The sequence below is a fragment of the Leuresthes tenuis genome, unplaced genomic scaffold (assembly GCF_036924035.1).
Source record: "Leuresthes tenuis unplaced genomic scaffold, fLeuTen1.0.hap1 SCAF_14, whole genome shotgun sequence".
Taxonomy (NCBI): domain Eukaryota; kingdom Metazoa; phylum Chordata; class Actinopteri; order Atheriniformes; family Atherinopsidae; genus Leuresthes; species Leuresthes tenuis.
The window spans coordinates 31529751-31537493 of NW_027325368.1; the positions used below are offsets into that span (position 1 = coordinate 31529751).

The 7743-nt window shown below is 44.0% G+C and overlaps 1 long non-coding RNA gene across 1 annotated transcript; it reads right to left on the minus strand.

Moving 5' to 3' along the window:
• Positions 1 to 399, minus strand: LOC140269321 (uncharacterized). The gene is made up of 3 exons (XR_011907601.1): positions 332 to 399; positions 168 to 248; positions 1 to 83 (listed from the first exon to the last, which is right to left on the minus strand). It is a non-coding gene; the product is annotated as an uncharacterized lncRNA (long non-coding RNA).
• Positions 400 to 7743: the final 7344 nt, after the last annotated feature.

Sequence of the window (7743 nt, forward strand, 5' to 3'; positions counted from 1 at the left end):
TTCTCCTTGGACACGTCACGATGCAGTTTGAATCCTCCTGTGGAAGGGCAGGTGTTCGGTTCAGCAGGACCTCAGATGGAAAGCTGGACACACAATCATTAACAGCATTAATCATAAACAGACATCCTTACTGTATGTGAGCTGTGAGGGGAAGTGTCAGTACTTACTTTAGACCTTTTTGTCTGTCTCTGCAGCATCTGCATGATGACTGTAGTCTGGATTCATGCTGGTTGCTCATGTTTTAAAAGCTGGAGACAACAATCATGAAATTAGCACCAAGCACACATGATGAAAAGCACTGACACTGTCTTCATACATGTAGAAGTCTCACCTGTATGTGCAGCGTTACATCTAATGAGGTCCTGCTTCTCCAACCGAAGATGCTGCATCAGTGTTTTCTGGGGGGGGGGGGGTGTTTGGTTTCTCTGACAGAAGAAAAACAAAAGCATGATAACTTCTAATGAATAAATGGAACAATCTGGTGATGTTATGAGTTAAGGATTCACGTTAAACAGAGTGAAGTGTGAGGTGTAACTCTGAACCTTTGACTCCAACATTTACCTCAGTTTCATCTTTTTCTCTGTCTGACTGAAGCTGCTCCGTCTCTGTCCTGTCTGCCTTCTCTGAGCTTCTCATCACTGGTGGTGTAGCTCTCAAACTAAACAAACTCATGATACTCTTCTCACAAAAACATGGTCAAGGATGATAAACTAATTGTCAAAGCATCACCGTGCCAGCACGGTACAGCAATCAGGAGGAATCACACTCTACTAGTTAAGCCATGATCCTCAAAGTTCATATTTCACTGATTGGAAGATATGTACAATAATTAACATAATTGCCAACTGTCAAATAAAATACCATGATTATAATTCAAAAGTGCTCATGATTTGAGAATATATAGACGAATAAATAGATGAATAAATAGACATAAAAATGGATAAATAAGCAAAATGAGCACTGAACACAAGCCATATTCTGTTCAAATCACAATGCATTCACATTCTGACTCATTCGACACCAGCACATAGCTTTTGCCGTCGAGAGCGTTCAAGTTCAGGCTGCGGGCTAACAATGTAGCATGCTAAGCTAAGGCAGGCACACAGAAACATCGGCGGAAGGAAAATTAGCAAATACGTTGTCTTTATTTAACTCGAAGACGTCATATTTCCGCCACGATCAACGACAGATAATGTTCAATATAACTGGTCAACACAAGCCTTATACTGAAATAAACTCATTAAATTCATATTCCAACAAGTTCAATTTGAACAAGCTTTTGCCGTCGAGCGCGTTCAAGTTCAGGCTGCGGGCTAACAATGTAGCATGCTAAGCTAAGGCAGGCACACAGAAACATCGGCGGAAGGAAAATTAGCAAATACCTCGTCTTTATTTAACTGGGAGACGGTCATATTTCCGCCACGATCAACGACAGATAATGTTCAATATAACCACAACGTAAATTCATAGCTTTCACAGCATTCCACGCCAGACAGCGGGCTAATAGTGTAGCATGCTAAACAAAGCAGTCACACCGAAACATCGGCGGAAGGAAAATTAGCAAATACCTCGTCTTTATTTAACTGGGAGACGGTCATATTTCCGCCACGATCAACGACAGATAATGTTCAATATAACCACAACGTAAATTCATAGCTTTCACAGCATTCCACGCCAGACAGCGGGCTAATAGTGTAGCATGCTAAACAAAGCAGTCACACCGAAACATCGGCGGAAGGAAAATTAGCAAATACCTCGTCTTTATTTAACTGGGAGACGGTCATATTTCCGCCACGATCAACGACAGATAATGTTCAATATAACCACAACGTAAATTCATAGCTTTCACAGCATTCCACGCCAGACAGCGGGCTAATAGTGTAGCATGCTAAACAAGGCAGCCACACCGAAACATCGGCGGAAGGAAAATTAGCAAATACCTTGTCTTTATTTAACTGGAAGACGGTCATATTTCCGCCACGATCAACGACAGATAATGTTCAATATAACCACAACGTAAATTCATAGCCTTCATAGCATTCCACGCCAAACAGCGGGTTTATAGTGTAGCATGCTAAACAAAGCAGTCACACCGAAACATCGGTGGAAGGAAAATTAGCAAATACCTCGTCTTTATTTAACTGGGAGACGGTCATATTTCCGCCACGATCAACGACAGATAATGTTCAATATAACCACAACGTAAATTCATAGCTTTCACAGCATTCCACGCCAGACAGCGGGCTAATAGTGTAGCATGCTAAACAAGGCAGCCACACCGAAACATCGGCGGAAGGAAAATTAGCAAATACCTCGTCTTTATTTAACTGGAGGACGGTCATATTTCCGCCACGATCAACGACAGATAATGTTCAATATAACCAAACCAAGCAAAAAATAGATCTTACCTGAACAAAGCTCGCCAGACAGAAAGACTACTCAAGAATATTCGAAGAAGCAGGGGCGAAGTGACGATCCAACAACCAATGAAAACAGTGGAATTGCTGACGTGTGTCGTCAAGCGTCTGGTATGAAGCTGTTAAAACAGCTGAAGTGTTGATCATAATGGAAAACATATGAGTCCGTGCGCGCTGTCGCGCGCATTTGTCTCGTGAGTGGCACGAACCTGTTATCACAGCTGATGTGTTGATCATAATGGAAAACATATGAGTCAGTGCGCGCTATCGCGCGCATTTGTTTCGTGAGGGCTAGCATGACGCTGTTGATAGCTGATCATAATGGAAAACATATGAGTCCGTGCGCGCTGTCGCGCGCATTTGTCTCGTGAGTGGCACGAACCTGTTATCACAGCTGATGTGTTGATCATAATGGAAAACATATGAGTCAGTGCGCGCTATCGCGCGCATTTGTCTCGTGAGGGCTAGAATGACGCTGTTATGATAGATGTGTTGATCATAATGGAAAGCATATGAGTCAGTGCGCGCTGTCGCGCGCATTTGTTTCGTGAGCGGCTAGCATGACGCTGTTGGGTCAGTGCGCGCTGTCGCGCGCATTTGTCTCGTGAGCGGCTAGCATGACGCTGTTGGGTCAGTGCGCGCTGTCGCGCGCATTTGTCTCGTGAGCGGCTAGCATGACGCTGTTGGGTCAGTGCGCGCTGTCGCGCGCATTTGTCTCGTGAGCAGCTGGCATGAAGCTGTTTTCACAGTTTTGGCTGCCTGCTGACAGACAGAGGCTGTCATGTTATATTGTATTAGGAGCACAGATAAAACAGGCTGGCATAATGCTGTTACAGCAGGCCAGCCTGCTTGGCTCTGCCCTCATCCGCCATCTTGGCTCTGCCCTCATCAGCTGTGATAGAACAGGGCAGCCTTCTTGGGTGTGGTCAGCATTAGTTGCTATGGGCAACAGCTGTGCCTGCCAACTGCCAACTGCCGAATTCTGCACCTCACTTTGTCCCCTTAAAATCATGGGGTTTTCATATTGAGGCAGAAATCTGGAACAAAACGCTCGCTGTTCGAAAAGTAGAAGTCGTATCCGAATAATTCTTTCACCGTGAGCGCCAGAAGGCCCGGGGGAAGCCAGCGGTGTCATTTTTATTCTTCTAACCCCCGTGGCTCCTTTATTATGGCAGTTTTAAAATGATTTTTCACACTGATTTCAGGGCTCGGCCGTTTTATAATGGGATGGAATGTTCCCTCTCTGCGCTCAGAGGGGATTTGTGAGAAATCTGTGAGGCCCAGCTCAATGACAGTCACATTGGGTGAAAGACAACTAAAATACCTACGTTTTGATGTATAATTTATCAAGATCAGGCAGATATTTTGGACGTGAGAGGCATTTGTTCGAGAAATTGTTTTTTAAAGATTTTTAGAGTGACAGTTAGAGTGTAACTGACATTAGACGACCTCCTCTGGACACCTAAAACGTAAACTGCCGTTGTGTCAAAGCCGTATAAGCTATTAACAAGCCCTTTACCACAGTTAAAGCTGAGTCTTTCCTGTCACACACAAACTTTGAATGATGTGTGTGTGACGCTGTATGGCTGAGTTCAGAGGCCTCCAATGTGAGGCAGTTTGGGGCTCTTCGAGCCCCAAACTGCCTCTTTTTGGCCTTCTCCATTCATTTTCCCATTGACAATTTGCCCGCTTTTTCCCATTTATCCGCTATTCCGGTCGAGTAATGAGAGAGAAAAGTAATAGCACACTTCTGCCCATCGGCGCGCACGCAGCCATGTATTTTTTATTTTAGTCGGACCTTCGCTGCGGGCCGAGTTACGCGCCGAAAAACGTGACGGAAACGGAAGAATAATAACTAGAAAATTTCTGAAGAAATTTTGATGGGTGCCCAGCTGCTGCCCGTCTTCTGCCCGTCCACACACACACACAGATGAGAGCTGTGCTGTGCTGTGCTGAGAGACCTGCTAGTTGCCAGTCAAGCATTAGGTATTTCAAATCCAGTATTAAACTAAGGTACAGAGATAAGCTGAAACATAGTTTAACATTTGAGATCCTGGCCTGCTGTGGTGAAACCTGCCTGCTTTGGGCAGCATGAGGGAGAGACGGCTGGCTTAATAGATGGCTTAAACAAGGTTTATAATGTCTTAATCACACAATGAACCACTTTACACTTTACATGGTGGCAGCCATTATGTTTACCTGATTAAGGAGGAGAGTTTAAACAGCCAATCACCTGCTCAGTTACTGGTCTTTTAGCCAACCGAGTCCCCTTTTGGGGGGGTTGAAGCAGAGATCCCAGAGGAGGAGGACAGAAAGTAATGTTCAGACATACTGAGAGTTTAAATGTGTTTATTTAGCAACAACAGCTCATTATAATTCAGTCAGTTTTGATAAACTGATAAACTTTAACATGTCACAGTCTATAATAGGGGTCCCTGTGTAGAGAAATATCTGTAAGCATTCACCACCACAGTAAGAGGAAGACATGAGGACATTAAACCCAACAACATTCAAATCTTACCTCTGTCCTATGGTGATAGAAACTCCAGTCTTCATCGGAGTCCTCGGTCACATCTTTGGTTGCTGAAGGTTGTTTGGGTCACTGCAGCTGATGGGAGTCTTTCTCTGCTTCATTCTGCTTTGAATCCTCCTGTGGAAGCGCAGGTGTGCGGTTCAGCAGGACCTCAGATGGAAAGCTGGACACACAATCATTAACAGCATTAATCATAAACAGACATCCTTACTGTATGTGAGCTGTGAGGGGAAGTGTCAGTACTTACTTTAGACCTTTTTGTCTGTCTCTGCAGCATCTGCATGATGACTGTAGTCTGGATTCATGCTGGTTTCCATCTGGTTGCTCATGTTTTAAAAGCTGGAGACAACAATCATGAAATTAGCACCAAGCACACATGATGAAAAGCACTGAAACTGTCTTCATACATGTAGAAGTCTCACCTGTAAGTGCAGCGTTACATCTAATGAGGTCCTGCTTCTCCAACCGAAGATGCTGCATCAGTGTTTTCTGGTGGGGGGGGGGTGTTTGGCTATTTGACAGAAGAAAAACAAAAGCATGATAACTTCTAATGAATAAATGGAACAATCTGGTGATGTTATGAGTTAAGGATTCACGTTAAACAGAGTGAAGTGTGAGGTGTAACTCTGAACCTTTGACTCCAACATTTACCTCAGTTTCATCTTTTTCTCTGTCTGACTGAAGCTGCTCCGTCTCTGTCCTGTCTGCCTTCTCTGAGCTTCTCATCACTGGTGGTGTAGCTCTCCGACTGAACAAACTCATGATACTCTTCTCACAAAAACATGGTCAAGGATGATAAACTAATTGTCAAAGCATCACCGTGCCAGCACGGTACAGCAATCAGGAGGAATCACACTCTACTAGTTAAGCCATGATCCTCAAAGTTCATATTTCACTGATTGGAAGATATGTACAATAATTAACATAATTGCCAACTGTCAAATAAAATACCATGATTATAATTCAAAAGTGCTCATGATTTGAGAATATATAGATGAATAAATAGATGAATAAATAGACATAAAAATGGATAAATAAGCAAAATGAGCACTGAACACAAGCCATATTCTGTTCAAATCACAATGCATTCACATTCTGACTCATTCGACACCAGCACATAGCTTTTGCCGTCGAGCGCGTTCAAGTTCAGGCTGCGGGCTAACAATGTAGCATGCTAAGCTAAGGCAGGCACACAGAAACATCGGCGGAAGGAAAATTAGCAAATACGTTGTCTTTATTTAACTCGAAGACGTCATATTTCCGCCACGATCAACGACAGATAATGTTCAATATAACTGGTCAACACAAGCCTTATACTGAAATAAACTCATTAAATTCATATTCCAACAAGTTCAATTTGAACAAGCTTTTGCCGTCGAGCGCGTTCAAGTTCAGGCTGCGGGCTAACAATGTAGCATGCTAAGCTAAGGCAGGCACACAGAAACATCGGCGGAAGGAAAATTAGCAAATACGTTGTCTTTATTTAACTCGAAGACGTCATATTTCCGCCACGATCAACGACAGATAATGTTCAATATAACCACTCAACGTAAATTCATAGCCTTCATAGCATTCCACGCCAAACAGCGGGTTTATAGTGTAGCATGCTAAACAAGGCAGTCACACAGAAACATCGGCGGAAGGAAAATTAGCAAATACCTCGTCTTTATTTAACTGGGAGACGGTCATATTTCCGCCACGATCAACGACAGATAATGTTCAATATAACCACAACGTAAATTCATAGCTTTCACAGCATTCCACGCCAGACAGCGGGCTAATAGTGTAGCATGCTAAACAAGGCAGCCACACCGAAACATCGGCGGAAGGAAAATTAGCAAATACCTCGTCTTTATTTAACTGGGAGACGGTCATATTTCCGCCACGATCAACGACAGATAATGTTCAATATAACCACAACGTAAATTCATAGCTTTCACAGCATTCCACGCCAGACAGCGGGCTAATAGTGTAGCATGCTAAACAAGGCAGCCACACCGAAACATCGGCGGAAGGATAATTAGCAAATACCTCGTCTTTATTTAACTGGAGGACGGTCATATTTCCGCCACGATCAACGACAGATAATGTTCAATATAACCAAACCAAGCAAAAAATAGATCTTACCTGAACAAAGCTCGCCAGACAGAAAGACTACTCAAGAATATTCGAAGAAGCAGGGGCGAAGTGACGATCCAACAACCAATGAAAACAGTGGAATTGCTGACGTGTGTCGTCAAGCGTCTGGTATGAAGCTGTTAAAACAGCTGAAGTGTTGATCATAATGGAAAACATATGAGTCCGTGCGCGCTGTCGCGCGCATTTGTCTCGTGAGTGGCACGAACCTGTTATCACAGCTGATGTGTTGATCATAATGGAAAACATATGAGTCAGTGCGCGCTATCGCGCGCATTTGTTTCGTGAGGGATAGCATGACGCTGTTGATAGCTGATCATAATGGAAAACATATGAGTCCGTGCGCGCTGTCGCGCGCATTTGTCTCGTGAGTGGCACGAACCTGTTATCACAGCTGATGTGTTGATCATAATGGAAAACATATGAGTCAGTGCGCGCTGTCGCGCGCATTTGTCTCGTGAGGGCTAGAATGACGCTGTTATGATAGATGTGTTGATCATAATGGAAAGCATATGAGTCAGTGCGCGCTATCGCGCGCATTTGTTTCGTGAGCGGCTAGCATGACGCTGTTGGGTCAGTGCGCGCTGTCGCGCGCATTTGTCTCGTGAGCGGCTAGCATGACGCTGTTGGGTCAGTGCGCGCTGTCGCGCGCATTTG